Genomic DNA, 15,134 nt, shown 5'->3' with positions numbered 1-15,134 from the left:
CTACTCCCTGTAACGGGTGGGGGAGGTTCATCAAGGAGAAACAAACAGAACTGTCACACCGTAGCCTGGCCAGTCACGAAACTGGTTTTCAAAGCTTCTCTGATGCGCACCACGCCCTCCTGTACTCTTCTAACTGCCCTGGTGTCTGGCTGCGCGTAATCAGCAGCCAAACGATTTGCCTCTACCTCCCACTCCGCCATAAACATCTCCCCCTTACTCTCACAGATATTGTGGAGCGCACAGCAAGCAGTAATAACAATGGGAATATTGGTTTCACTGAGGTCTATCCGAGTCAGTAAACTGCGCCAGCGTGCTTTTAAATCTCCAAATGCACATTCTACCACCATTCTGCTCGGCCTATAGTTGAACAGCTCCTGACTACTGTCCAGGCTGCCTGTGTGCATACATTTCATGAGCCATGGCATTAAGGGGTAGGGTGGGTCCCAAGGATAACTATAGGCATTTCAACATCCCAACGGTTATTTTCTGTTCTAGGAAGAAAGTCCCTTCCTGCAGCTTTTGAAACAGACCAGAGTTCCTGAAGATGCAAGCGTCATGTACCTTTCCCGGCCATCCACATTGATGTTAGTGAAATGTCCCTTGTGATCCACTAGTGCTTGCAGCAGCAGCATTGAAAAGTAGCCCTTTCCGTTTATGTACTCGCTGGCTTGGTGCTCTGGTGCCAAGATAGGGATATGGGTTCCATCTATCGCCCCACCACAGTTAGGGAATCCCATTGCAGCAAAGCCATCCACTATGACCTGCACATTTCCCAGAGTCACTACCCTTGATATCAGCAGCTCTTTGATTGCGTTGGCTACTTGGATCACAGCAGCCCCCACAGTAGATTTGCCCACTCCAAATTGATGCCCGACTGACCGGTAGCTGTCTGGCATTGCAAGCTTCCACAGGGCTATCGCCACTCGCTTCTCAACTGTGAGGGCTGCTCTCATCTTGGTATTCTGGTGCTTGGTATTCTGGTGCTTCAGAGCAGGGGAAAGCAAGTCACAAAGTTCCTTGGTATTCTGGTGCTTCAGAGCAGGGAAAAGCAAGTCACAAAGTTCCTTACGCATGTGAAAGTTTCACAGCCACTGGGAATCATCCCAGACCTGCAACACTATGCGGTCCCACCAGTCTGTGCTTGTTTCCCAGGCCCAGAATCGGCGTTCTACGGCATGAACCTGCCCCATTATCACCAGGATGTGCACATTGCCAGGGCCCGTACTTTGTGAGAAGTATATGTCCATGTCTATGTCCTCATCATTCTCATCACCGCGCTGCTGTCGCCTCCTCGCCTGGTTTTGCTTTGGCAGGTTCTGGTTCTGCATATACTCCAGGATAATGCGTGTGGTGTTGAAAGTGCTCATAATTGCTGCACTGATCTGAGCAGGCTCCACAATCCCAGTGCTATGGCGTCTGGGCTGAGAAAAGGCGCGAAATGATTGTCTGCCATTGCTCTGATGGAGGGAGGGGCGACTGACGACATGGCTTACAGGGAATTAAAATCAACAAAGGGGGGTGGCTTTGCATCAAGGAGAAACACACACAACTGTCACACAGAATGGCCCCCTCAAGGATTGAACTCAAAACCCTGGGTTTAGCAGGCCGTTGATTTCACGGAGGGAGGGAGGGAGGGAGGAAGCAAATGAATACAAAGCAAATCGGGTCTATTCCTTGTTCTGATCCACTCCATCTATCTTTTACATCTTAGGCTGGCAGCAGACGGTGCAGTAAGACTGCTAGCCATCATCATCTCCTGGGTGCTCAGCAGAAGATGTTGCATTACAGTCAGGAGCGGCATCAGGGTTTTTGCCGCCCTATGCGGCAGCGCTCCTCCTCTGAGCATTCAGCGGCGTGGTTCCTTCTGCTCCGCGTCTTCGGGACACTTCGGCGGCGGGTCCCGGAGCAAGTGAAGAACCCGCCGCCGAATTTCCGCCAAAGACCCGGAGCGGAAGGACACCCCCCCCGCCACCGAATTTCTGCCGAGGGTGGCAAAATGCCACCCCCCAAATCCTGCCTCCCTTGGCGACCACCTAGGCTCACCTAGTGGAAGTGCCGGCCCTAATTACGATTGCTAGCCATCATCGTCTCCTGGCTGCTCACCACAAGATGGTGCAGTAGGACTGCTAGCCATCGTCATCTCCTGGGTGATCAGCAGAAGATGGGAATGACCTGGCTGAATCATAGAATCATAGAATATCAGGGTTGGAAGGGACCTCAGGAGGTCATCTAGTCCAACCCCCTGCTCAAAGCAGGACCAATTCCCAACTAAATCATCCCAGCCAGGGTTTTGTCAAGCCGGGCCTTAAAAACCTCCAAGGAAGGAGACTCCACCACCTCCCTAGGTAACGCATCCCAGTTTAGTGTCTGTTGTGAGATGCTACCAGTGTGGTGCTTCTGCTTTCTCCTGTTGATATCACTCGGCTGCGTGCATGTGTTCCCTCTGTGTGCTGCCCCAGCTCTGCGCAGATAGCGGACACAGCAAACCCGACGAGAACCCCCAATAACCACAGAGTCTAGTAAGGTACAAAGGCACCTTGGCCAGGTTTATTGCAACCTCGGACACAATTGCAGTTCCCCGTAGATTACTTAGTCTACCGGGCATACTACTAATAGATGCCTCTTGGCAAGGACCCGGCTCAGTGGCGGGACTTTCCACTGCCCCCGTGGCCAGACAAAGACACCACCCCAGGGATACATTCTTATACACAGGTACAAACAAGTTACACATCACTCCTGACGTACTGAGGTGCAACCCCTCTACATAGCAAGGTACAACCCCTCTACGTAGTAAGGTGCTGCCTCTCACCTTGTACATGTTGGTTCGATCAAAACAACTCTATTCATCGTTTTACCCTTTTGCCCCTGTCATTGGGATGGGTCGGCCTGTTCCATGTTATCTGTGGAATGTTCCCGTATGGTATCTCTTGGTACCATGTTTATACTTTAACTTTGCTAGGTGAATATATATTTATGCAACATCAGCCCTTTCCTTGCCAGCTTCTGTGAGCAGGGCCTGCCTCTGGCTCACAGCTTAACTTTGCTTTATGTTAACAAAGTCTTGACCATTACTTTAGTTTAGGCCTCAGGCCTCATACTGGGCCTCTGATACCAAGGTTTATATCTCAGGGCCTCCTCTTACTACAGTGTCATCTGCAAACTTGCTGAGGGTGCAGTCCATGCCATCCTCCAGATCATTAATGAAGATATTGAACAAAACCGGCCCCAGGCCTGACCCTTGGGGCACTCCGCTTGAAACCAGCTGCCAATTAGACATGGAGCTATTGATCACTACCCATTGAGCCCGATGATCAAGCCAGCTTTCTATCCACCTTATAGTCCATTCATCCAGCCCATACTTCTTTAACTTGCTGGCAAGAATACTGTGGGAGACCGTATCAAAAGCTTTGCTAAAGTCAAGGAATAACACATCCACTGCTTTCCCCTCATTCACAGACCCAGTTATCTCCTCATAGAAGGCAATTAGATTAATCAGGCATGACTTGCCCTTGGTGAATCCATGCTGACTGTTCCTGATCACTTTCCTCTCCTCTAAGTGCTTCAGAATTGATTCCTTGAGGACCTGCTCCATGATTTTTCCAGGGACTGAGGTGAGGCTGACTGGCCTGTAGTTTCCCAGATCCTCCTTCTTCCCTTTTTTAAAGATGGGCACTACATTAGACTTTTTCCAGTCATCCGGGACCTCCCCTGATCGCCATGAGTTTTCAAAGATAATGGCCAATGGCTCTGCAATCACATCCGCCAACTCCTTTAGCACCCTTGGATGTAGCGCATCCGGCTCCATGGATTTGTGCTCATCCAGCTTTTCTAAATAGTCCCGAACCACTTCTTTCTCCACGGAGGGCTGGTCACCTCCTCCCCATGCTCTGCTGCCCAGTGCAATAATCTGCAAGCTGACCTTGTTCGTGAAGACAGAGGCAAAAAAAGCATTGAGGACATTAGCTTTTTCTACATCCTCTGTCACAAGAGCCATGAATGCAAGTTGAGTTACGGTGACCTTTTCCTTGTCTCCACCTTTCTTAGGTGCCTCCTTCCGACGCTTGTCAGAAAAAACAACCGGTTTCTTTTGCAAGCATTTGCATTGCAAGGCAAAGGCAGTCTTCTCTGTTTCCTCAAAAGATTGACCAGAAGGTGGGAAGAGCGGACACATTTGGCAAGGCACCACTGGATGCTGAATCCCTAACTCCACTTTACCTGGCAGGTGCCTTGGCCAGCTTAGCCACAGTGCCACTCTCTGGGACTTTTCTCCCAATTGGTCCATTTTTCATTAATGACAATCAAAAGGAAGGTGACAGAAGAGTATTGCCTATAAGGATCTCTGTGCATAGACATCCCCAGTGAATCACAAGATTGTGTGGCACAGGCTTTTGTGTTGCAGCAATTGCAGTCAAAGCAACCGCCTGGCCAATGCCAGTCACAGCAGCGTTTTCATCAACTCCAGGCTTGTGATTTGATTCTTTTCAATGCTTCTCTCTAAAGAAGCCTTTTCCTTAGCAAGTAATTACTTGGATTGCCAAAGGAGGTCTCTTCTGTTTCCTAGAAAGGCACAGGAAAATGTGAGTGGAGGAGACCAAAAGCCATAAAGAGACCAAGGCAGCACTGGGAGTTGAACCCAGGATCTCCTGTTTACTAGTCAGGTACCTTAGCCAGCTAAGCCATAGTGCCTGCCTCAAGAAACTGCTTTCAACTGTTCCACTTGATGGTCCAGGACAATGCCTGCAAATTCCAAAGTACAAACATTCCCCATTTCCCTCAAGACTTGCAGACCTTGAGGTGTCTGGCTCTGTGTGCACAGAAAACCATAGCTGAGTTGACAGAGGGCTTCTAACATGTGCTTCTCCCACCAGTCACTGTGATCGTATAGTAGTTAGTGCTCTGCATTTCAGTTGCAGTAACCTCAGCTCAGTTCTGAGTCATGGTAACCTTTCCATCAGCTCCAGACTTCTGATTTGCCACTTTCCAAGTGTGGTGGGGTGGCTGCCCCACACAAGCAGGAGAAAGGATAAGGCAGCCTTGGAGAGGCTGTGCAGAATCCAGCCAATCAGGAAAGGACTTATTGGGAGAACCAATCAGGAGAAGGCTTGCTGGAGTAGCCCATATAATTCCCAGGATGGCCAGCAGGAGGTGCTGCAGTGGTGAGACATGCTCCATTACTTAGCTGCAAGGAAAGCTCTCTCCGTCTAGAACAAGCACTTAGAAGGATTGTGCTGACAGATCTTTTCTTTTTATGAAAAGAGATACAAAAAAGGAGCCAACAGAGACATTAGGTTCAGTAGGGAAGAACTGGCAGGCCAAGCCAGGATCTCCTGGTTAGTAGGAAGGCTCTTCAGCCAGCTGTTTCCAAAGATCACTGTCTAGCAGCCTATTAACAGCCACTGCAGATGTTCACCACAAAAGAGACAAAGAGATGCCAAAATAGAGTTCTCCACTGCCTGCAGACATCAAGCTACCGGGAGTTCTGTGCATAGAGAGGCCTCTGCTGGTGGAAAGATGCTTTGGTAGAGACTCTTCTGACACCAGCTGTGGTCATATAGTGCTTAGCACTTCGTGTTGTGGCTTCAACATCCACAGATGCAAGTTCAGTTATGGGGATATTTTTCTTGTCTCCACATTTGTCTAGTGTCTCCTTTCAACACTTGTCACCAAAAAGACCTGTTTCTTTTGCAAGCAATGTATAGCTAGGCAAAGGCAGTTGTCAAGGCTGTATCCCCACTTTGAACTTTAGGGTACAAATGTGGGGGCCTGCATGAAGACTTCTAAGCTTAACTACCAGCTTAGTTCTGGTCCGCTGCCACCATTCTCAAAAACTAATTCTCTTCCCTGAGTAGCCTTGAGAAACCTTTCACCAATTCCCTGGTGAATACAGATCCAACCCCCCTGAATCTAAAAACAAGGAAAAATCAATCAGGTTCTTAAAAAGAAGGCTTTTAATTAAAGAAAAAGGTAAAAATCATCTCTGTAAAATCAGTATGGAAATTAACCTTACAGGGTAATCAAATTTAAAGAGCTCAGAGGACCCCCTCTAGTCTTAGGTTCAAAGTACAGCAAACAAAGATAAACACTCTAGTAAAAGGTACATTTACAAGTTGAGAAAACAAAGGAAAACTAACACGCCTTGCCTGGCTATTTACTTACAAGTTTGAAATAGGAGAGACTTGTTTAGAAAGATGTGGAGAACCTGGATTGATGTCTGGTCCCTCTCAGTCCCAAGAGCGAACGAACTCCCAAACAAAGAGCACAAACAAAAGCCTCCCCCCCTCCCCAAGATTTGAAAGTATCTTGTCCCCTTATTGGTCCTTTGGGTCAGATGCCAGCCAGGTTACCTGAGCTTCTTAACCCTTTACAGGGAAAAGGATTTTGGAGTCTCTGGCCAGGAGGGATTTTATAGTACTGTACACAGGACAGCTGTTACACCCTTCCCTTTATAGTTATGACACGCCCCCCGAATCACAGATAGTGTTGGACGTTCGGTTCCACACTGGCTGTGATTTCTTCCTGGAGTTCTAGGAGAAAACAGAGTTAATAAGAGACATGTACCTTCAGACATACTACTGATTATATAAAAACTAACAATATGTTTCATTCCAAGAACAATTGTTAACCAGTTAACTCTGGGAAACTTTCCCGGGAGAGTGCATCAGCCATTTTGTTAGAAGCTCCCGAAATGTGTTGTATTTCAAAATCAAAATCTTGGAGAGCTAAACTCCACCGAAGAAGTTTTTTGTTATTTCCCTTGGCGGTATGAAGCCACTGTAGCGCAGCATGGTCTGTTTGTAGTTGGAAACGCCGTCCCCAAACATATGGGCATAGCTTTTCCAGCGCGTACACAATGGCGTAGCATTCCTTTTCGCTGATTGACCAGTGGCTTTCCCTCTCAGACAGTTTCTTGCTGAGAAACATGACAAGTTGGAATTCTTGATCCGGTCCTTCCTGCATTAAAACTGCTCCCACGCCTCGCTCGGACGCATGTGTGGTTACTAGGAACGGTTTGTCAAAGTCTGGGGCCCTTAGCACAGGGTCAGACATGAGTGTCGCCTTAAGCTGGTGAAAGGCCTTTTGACACTTATCAGTCCACTGAACTGCATTTGGCTGTTTCTTTCTGGTTAGGTCTGTCAGCGGGGCGGCGATTTGGCTGTAGTGTGGTACAAATCGCCTATAATATCCGGCCAAGCCTAAGAAGGATTGGACCTGTTTCTTTGACTTTGGAACCAGACACTTTTGGATAGCATCCACTTTGGCCTGTAGGGGATTTATAGTTCCTTGACCCACCTGGTGCCCCAGGTAAGTCACTCTGTTTTGGCCTATTTGACACTTTTTAGCCTTAACAGTTAGTCCTGCCTGCCGGATGCACTCGAAGACTTTTTCCAGGTGGTCCAGATGTTCTGTCCATGAATCAGAAAAAATGGCCACATCATCGAGGTAGGCAACATCAGTTCCTCCCTGGACTGTGGACTGGGGCTTGGTCCCTCTGGAAGCGATGCAGGTGCTGGGGCTGTTTCCATTGACTGTGAACCGCTGTCCGCTGGTGCACTATGTGGTATCTCAGGCTCTGGCTGAGCCTCTTGGGTAGGGTTATCTGCTGCTTCCGCCAGGTCAGACTTGCTGGTGCCCTCTGGCGTTGAAGTTGTAGACAGGTTTGCAACTGCTAGACTCAGTGCTGGCAATGGTTCTGGTGCTGGTTGTGTTGCCAGTTCCAGTTCTGGGACTGGCTTTGGCTGGGTCTCTGGGATTGGATCCACTACGGCTTTGCAGTCGTTGGCAGGGGATTCGGTTCCACCACCTTTGTTTGGGTCTCTGGTAACACAGACGGGGCCCTGGTGGACGGCTCAGGAACAGGGATGGGGGTGAAAGCTTGCTTAGCCTGGCTGCGGGTGACTATTCCCACCCTCTTGGCTAGCTTCACATGGTTGGCCAAGTCTTCCCCCAGCAGCATGGGAATGGGATAATTGTCATAGACTGCAAAAGTCCACATTCCTGACCAGCCTTTGTACTGGACATGCAACTTGGCTGTAGGCAAGGTTACAGACTGTGACATGAAGGGTTGAATTGTCACTGGAGCCTCCGGGTTGACGAGTTTGGGGTCCACTAGGGATTGGTGGATAGTTGACACTTGTGCCCCAGTGTCCCTCCAAGCGATAACCTTCTTTCCGCCCACTCTCAAGGTTTCCCTTCGCTCCGAGGGTATGAGAGAGTCATCTGGGTCTGGGGATCTTTGGTGTGATTGTGGTGTAATGAACTGTAATCGGTTGGGGTTCTTGGGGCAATGAGCCTTTATATGTCCCAGTTCATTACATTTAAAACATCGCCCTGCTAAGGTATCACTGGGGTGATGTTGGTTGGTGGAGACTGGTGTGATGGGGTGAGAAGGCGCCTGGGGTTTCCCTTGGGATGTGGGTGGGGCCTTGGGTTGTCCCCGGTGGTAAGGTTTTGTTTCGGCTTGCCCCTTCTGATATTTGCTCCAACTGCTACTAGCTTTTTTCTTTTCTGTCACCTCCACCCATTTGGCTCCAATCTCCCCCACCTCGGTTACAGTTTTGGGCTTCCCATCTAGGATGTACCTTTCTATTTCCTCAGGAACACCCTCTAAAAACTGCTCCATTTGCATTAGGAAGGGCAACTCTTCCGTAGATTTAACATTTGCTCCTGATATCCAGGCATCCCAATTTTTCCCAATGTGGTAGGCATGTCGGGTAAATGACACATCGGGTTTCCACCTTAGGGCTCTGAACCGTTGACGGGTATGCTTGGGTGTTAGCCCCATTCTGAGTCTGGCCTTGTTTTTAAAAAGTTCATAACTGTTCATGTGTTCCTTAGGCATTTCAGCCGCCACCTCTGCTAAGGGTCCACTGAGCTGCGGCCTCAGCTTTACCATGTACTGGTCTGTAGTGATGCTGTATCCAAGGCAGGCCCTTTCAAAATTTTCTAAGAAGGCCTCAGTATCATCGCCTGCCTTGTAGGTGGGGAATTTTCTGGGATGGGAAGTGGTACCTGGAGAGGAGTTGCTAGGATGGGCTGGTGCATCCTGCCTAGCCCTTGCTACTTCCAGTTCATGCTTCCTTTCTTTTTCTCTTGCCTCCTCTTTGGCTTTTTCCAGCTCCATAGTTCTCTTGTGGGCCTCCTCTTTGGCTTTTTCCAGCTCCATCTCTCTCTTGTGGGCCTCCTCTTTGGCTTTCTTTTCTCTTTCATGGGCCTCCTCTTTGGCTTCTTTCTCGAGTTTTTTAATTTGAAGTAGTCTCTGATGTTTTTTCTCATTTTCTTCTGCTTCTAGTCTGGCCAGTTCTATTTTGTTAGCTACTTCTTTGGTAGTCATTTTCCTTTTTTCTTGTGCTGGGTCACACCCCTCTGCAGTTGACTGAAACTGGGATGCACTTAGCTCAGGCTGCTGCTGAGTTAACAGAGACTTTCTAACTAGCTACTCCCGAGGATGTAAAACAATTCAGCTTGTAAATTCCTTTTACCAGTCATTTGCTCATTAATTGAACCCTTCTCTTAACAAAGGCTCTTGTTAAAAAAACTTAACACTTCTGCCTTCAGGCAAGGAGAGATAAGATATGCATCTACCTTCAGCTCTGCTTTCCAAGCAGCTAGAAGGAAAAAAAAATCTTACTGGCTTTTGGGTTTAAAATGAATCCCACCACTATGCCACCATGTCAAGGCTGTATCCCCACTTTGAATTTTAGGGTACAAATGTGGGGGTCTGCATGAAGACTTCTAAGCTTAACTACCAGCTTAGTTCTGGTCCGCTGCCACTATTCTCAAAAACTAATTCCCTTCCCTGGGTAGCCTTGAGAAACCTTTCACCAATTCCCATAAGCCTTGAAATTGCGGTTCAAGAGAGGAAGCAATTTCACATATCTGTGAATCAATGCACTGACAGTGACATACATTCAATATTTTTCAGGTTGTCAATTAGTTCATCATTGCCCATGGAGCAAAAGCATTTGCAACTATTCCTTCACACTTTGTCTATGCACATCAGCATGAGCACTAAAGGCATTTACTATTCATTTCTGCTTTGTAGTCCCTCTGTCTATATCTTGGAACCAAAAGCTTGATCTGAAGTCTTGATATGAGTGTTCTTCTCATTTGACACTAAGGGTATGTCTACACTACGAAATTAGGTTGAATTTATAGTCGTCGTTTTTTTAGAAATCGTTTTTATACAGTCGATTGTGTGTCCCCCCACAGAAAATGCTCTAAGTGCATTAAATCGGCGGACTGCATCCACAGTACCGAAGGCTAGCGTCGTCTTCTGTTCAGAGACTGCGGAAAAGCTATCCCACAGTTCCCGCAGTCTCTGCCGCCCATTGGAATTCTGGGTTGAGATCCCAATGCCTGATGGGGTAAAAACAGTGTCGTGGGTGATTCTGGGTACGTTGTCAGGTCCCCCCCTCCATGAAAGCAACAGCAGACAATTATTTCATGCCTTTTTTTCCTGAGTTACCTGTGCATACCACAGCAAGCATGGAGCCCGCTCAGCTCACCGTCACTGTACGTCTTCTGCGTGCTGGAAGATGTAGGACTGCATTGCTACACAGCAGCAGCTCATTGCTTTTTGGCAGCAGACGGTGCATTATGATTGGTAGCCGTCGTCGTCGTATTCCTGGGTGCTCTTTTAGCCGACCTCGGTGAGGTCGGTCAGGGGTACCTGGGCAGACATGGGAAGTTTTTGGAAAGTCTAGGGGACAATTTCCTGGTGCAAGTGCTGGAGGAACCAACTAGGGGCAGAGCTTTTCTTGACCTGCTGCTCACAAACAGGGAAGAATTAGTAGGGGAAGCAAAAGTGGATAGGAACCTGGAAGGCAGTGACCATGAGATGGTCGAGTTCAGGATCCTGACACAAGGAAGAAAGGAGAGCAGCAGAATACAGACCCTGGACTTCAGAAAAGCAGACTTTGACTCCCACAGGGAATAGATGGGCAGGATCCCCTGGGAGAATAACATGAAGGGCAAAGGGGTCCAGGAGAGCTGGCTGTATTTTAAAGAATCCTTATTGCGGTTGCAGGAACAAACCATCCCAATGTGTAGAAAGAATAGTAAATATGGCAGGCGACTGGCTTGGCTTAACAGTGAAATCCTTGCTGATCTTAAACGCAAAAAAGAAGCTTACAAGAAGTGGAAGATTGTACAAATGACCAGGGAGGAGTATAAAAATATCGCTCAGGCATGCAGGAGTGAAATCAGGAAGGCCAAATCACACTTGGAGTTGCAGCTAGCAAGAGATGTTAAGAGGAACAAGAAGAGTTTCTTCAGGTATGTTAGCAATAAGAGGAAAGTCAAGGAAAGTGTGGGCCCCTTACTGAATGAGGGAGGCAACCTAGTGACCAAGGATGTGGAAAAAGCTAATGTACTCAATGATTTTTTTGCCTCTGTCTTCACGAACAAGGTCAGCTCCCAGACTGCTGCACTGGGCAGCACAGTATGGGGAGAAGGTGACCAGCCCTCTGTGGAGAAAGAAGTGGTTCGGGACTATTTAGAAAAAACTGGATGTGCACAAGTCCATGGGGCCGGATGCGCTACATCTGAGGGTGCTAAAGGAGTTGGTGGATGAGATTGCAGAGCCATTAGCCATTATTTTTGAAAACTCATGGCGATCGGGGGAGGTCCTGGATGACTGGAAAAAGGCTAATGTAGTGCCCATCTTTAAAAAAGGGAAGAAGGAGGATCCGCGGAAGTACAGGCCATTCAGCCTCACCTCAGTCCCTGGAAAGATCGTCGGGCTCAAAGGGTAGTGATCAATGGCTCCATGTCTAGTTGGCAGCCAGTTTCAAGCGGAGTGCCCCAAGGGTTGGTTTTGGGGCCGGTTTTATTTAATATCTTTATTAATGATCTGGAGGATGGTGTGGACTGCACTCTCTGCAAGTTTGCAGATGACACTAAACTGGGAGTCGTGGTAGATACACTAGAGGGTAGGGATCGGATTGAGGGACCTAGACAAATTAGAGGATTGGGCCAAAAAAACCTGATGAGGTTCAACAAGGACAAGTGCAGAGTCCTGCACTTAGGACAGAAGACTCCCATGCACTGCTACAGACTAGGGACCGAATGGCTAGGTAGCAGTTCTGCAGAAAAGGACCTAGGGGTCACATTGGACGAGATGCTGGATAAGAGTCAACAGTGTGCTCTTGTTGCCAAGAAGGCTAATGGCATTTTGGGCTGTATAAGTAGGGGCATTGCCAGAAGATGGAGGAACGTGATCGTTCCCCTTTATTCGACATTGGTGTCCAGTTTTGGGCCCCACACTACAAGCAGGATGTGGAAAAATTGGAGAGAGTCCAGCGGAGGGCAACAAAAATGATTAGGGGTCTGGAGCACATGACTTATGGGGGGAGGCTGAGGGAACTGGGATTTGTTTAGTCTCCAGAAGAGAAGAATGAGGGGGGATTTGATAGCTGCTTTCAACTACCTGAGGAGGGGTTCCAAAGAGGATGAAGCTTGGCTGTTCTCAGTGGTGGCAGATGACAGAAGGAGGAGCAATGGTCTCAAGTTGCAGTGGGGGAGGTCTAGGCTGGATATTAGGAAAAACTTTTTCACTAGGAGGGTAGTGAAGCACTGGAATGGGTTCCTTAGAGGTTTTTAAGATTAGGCTTGAGGAAGCCCTGGCTGGGATGATTTAGTTGGGGTTGGTCCTGCTTTGAGCAGGGCGTTGGACTAGAACCTCCTGAGGTCCCTTCCAACCCTTATATTCTATGATTCTATGAGGCCACAACGCAGCGCACTAAGCACTGTATGACCACAGCTGCTAACAGAAGGGTCTTTTCCAAAGGCATTTTCCACTAGCAGGGTGCTCTCTGTGCACAGAATTCCTGATAGTTTGGTGTCTGCAGGCACTGGAGATCACTATTTTGGCATCTTTCTCTCTGTCTCAGTGAACATCCGCTGTGGTTGTTGAAAGTCTGTGATGGGATCTACGGGATGCAACCTGAACAGTGGGACCCCTGAGCCCTTTGTCCCACCACCTGGCCTCCCTCTCACACTGTGATGTTGTGACAAGCTGAGACTCTCTGGCAGATATTGCACTTACACAGACATCCACAGATAGGGACACATCCTACTGAGTTACATGAATGCTTCTCCCAGCCACTCATAAAACTAATGATAGAGAGCCTCCTGCCAATTCCCCACAGCTCTGCAGCCTTGTGCCCCTGGATTATACCATCTTGCCCTAGTCAGAAGCCTGACCAGTGTGAGTTTATTATGCAGAGTCTACTCCTCCCTCGTTGTGAATAGTACATGAACCAGCCTTGTAATGGAGATGAGATTTCCCAAGAACTTCAAGCAAAATACACTAGTTTAAGTACAGCATAAAATAGATTTATTAACTACAGAAAGATGGATTTTTAAGGATTATAAGTGGTAGCCATAAAAGATCAGAGTAAGTTACCATAGAAATAAAATATAAATGCACAATCTAAACTTTACACCTCATTACACTAGGCAGTAGTTAGGTCAAGCAATTTTCTCACCCCACCTGATGTTACCCTCCTTAATACATAGAATTCCCCCTGAATCCTGGATTACTGTCCTCAGATGACCTTCATTTTCTCGGGATTCCTGCTGCTTCCAGTGTAGGTGCAGGAGGAGAAAGGCAAAAACATGATGCCACAGTCTCCTATTTTATATTCTTAGTTCAAGTGTCTAGCAGACACTTACCCAAACATGTCTGGGTGGGCTTTGCTGAGTCACTAGGTTGGGGAAGCCTCCTGCTGTGGGCTTGTGTAACTGAGTCATAGACTTGAGCAGTCCCCATAGTGTTGTGTTTGGGCATCTGTCATTGAATTGCAAATCCCTTAATTACAACTTCTCTGCTGACTCATGGTTGTTGAACATCCTCCTCAGCAGGGGTCCTTTGTGTGTCACTAGCAAACTTATAGCATATTTCAGTAACAACCATACAGCAAAATGCATAACTTCATACACCCTAATGCTATACATATTTGGGCAGAATGACGGATTTCAGCAGATCATGACTTTTCATATGATAACTTACATGGAATGCTTTGTATGAAATATCACAACCATTTATGAATGATGAATATGGAGGCTACAGGGGGCTCTTTTGAGGTCCATCATGTCACAAAAGCCTCTGGAGACTGGCCTTTGGGAAGAGCTGGCTGAAGAGCCTTCCTAGTAACTGAGAGATCCTGGCTTGGCCTGCCAGTTTGTCCTTGCTGAATAAACCTTGTCTGTTGGGTTCCCTTTTTTGTATTTCTTTCTCCTAAATAGAAAAGAAGTTCTTGGCCAACACTTGTAAGTGCTTGTTGAAGACACAGAGAGCCGCTGCACTGGGGCAGGAGGTTGGGGTGTGGGAGGAGGTCACGGGGTGGTGCTTACCTGAGGCAGTGTGCCTCCCAAAGTGCCCAGCACAAGCTCTGCTCCAGCAGTGGCTCCTAGATGGGGGGATCGGTGGGGGCCCGCTGTGGCGTTTGCACTCAGGGCGGGGGCAGCACATGGAGATGCCCTCCCCCCGCAGGCCACTTCCAGGAGTGGTGCGGCATGGAGGGAGGGGGCAGAGGGGGCAGGGAGCTGCCTTAGCGCTGCTGGCACGTCTCCACATGTCGCTTGGGGGGGCAGCGGGTCTCCGTGGGCTGCCTGGGGCAGGGACAGTGCCAGAGGGGGCTCGGGCCACTCCTTTGCCCTCTCTCGCTGGGTTCCTGGCTCATCTTATTGGCTGACAAGGATTTTAGGGTGCAGGAGCGCAGGGAGTGGGAAAGGCGAAACTCTGCGGCCACCTACCCCACATGCAGGGACTTGGCTTGACCTGCTAGCCCCACGGACTAAGCCCCATTGGATGCAAGTTGTTGATCTGGTGGCCAGAATTTTTTACAGTAAGGATTTCCCCGCAACAGTACCCCACAGGGGATCAGGGTCATCTCCAGCACAGGCCACACAGGAAGGCTTAATGCTTGAGCTGCAACACATGCTGGGCAGCCTTAAAGCTTGGCTCCCCAAGGCAGGAGAGAAGAAGACACGGCCCCCGGAGGGGCAGGCTGAGGCTTCCTGGATCCCAGTAGCTCACAGCCAGCCCAACCCCTGCCTCTAAAGCCATCAATCATGCCCCTGGGTTGGCCACAAAGGAGCAGCCATTCTCGTTGCCTCACAGGTGGCAGGAA

General features: G+C 48.5%; 1 protein-coding gene and 1 non-coding gene across 2 annotated transcripts in view; one reads left to right on the top strand and one right to left on the bottom strand.

Annotated features, from left to right (window-relative positions):
- The window catches only part of LOC117869997 (zinc finger protein 883-like), a 929,932-nt gene that overhangs the window by 35,055 nt on the left and 879,743 nt on the right, over positions 1-15,134 (top strand). The gene's annotated exons all lie outside the window — the stretch shown is intronic.
- Positions 4,613-4,686, bottom strand: TRNAT-AGU. The gene has a single exon. It is a non-coding gene; the product is annotated as a tRNA-Thr (tRNA).

Source organism: Trachemys scripta, chromosome 25 (genome assembly GCF_013100865.1).
Source record: "Trachemys scripta elegans isolate TJP31775 chromosome 25, CAS_Tse_1.0, whole genome shotgun sequence".
Taxonomy (NCBI): domain Eukaryota; kingdom Metazoa; phylum Chordata; order Testudines; family Emydidae; genus Trachemys; species Trachemys scripta.
This window is presented reverse-complemented; position numbering and strand designations above follow the sequence as displayed.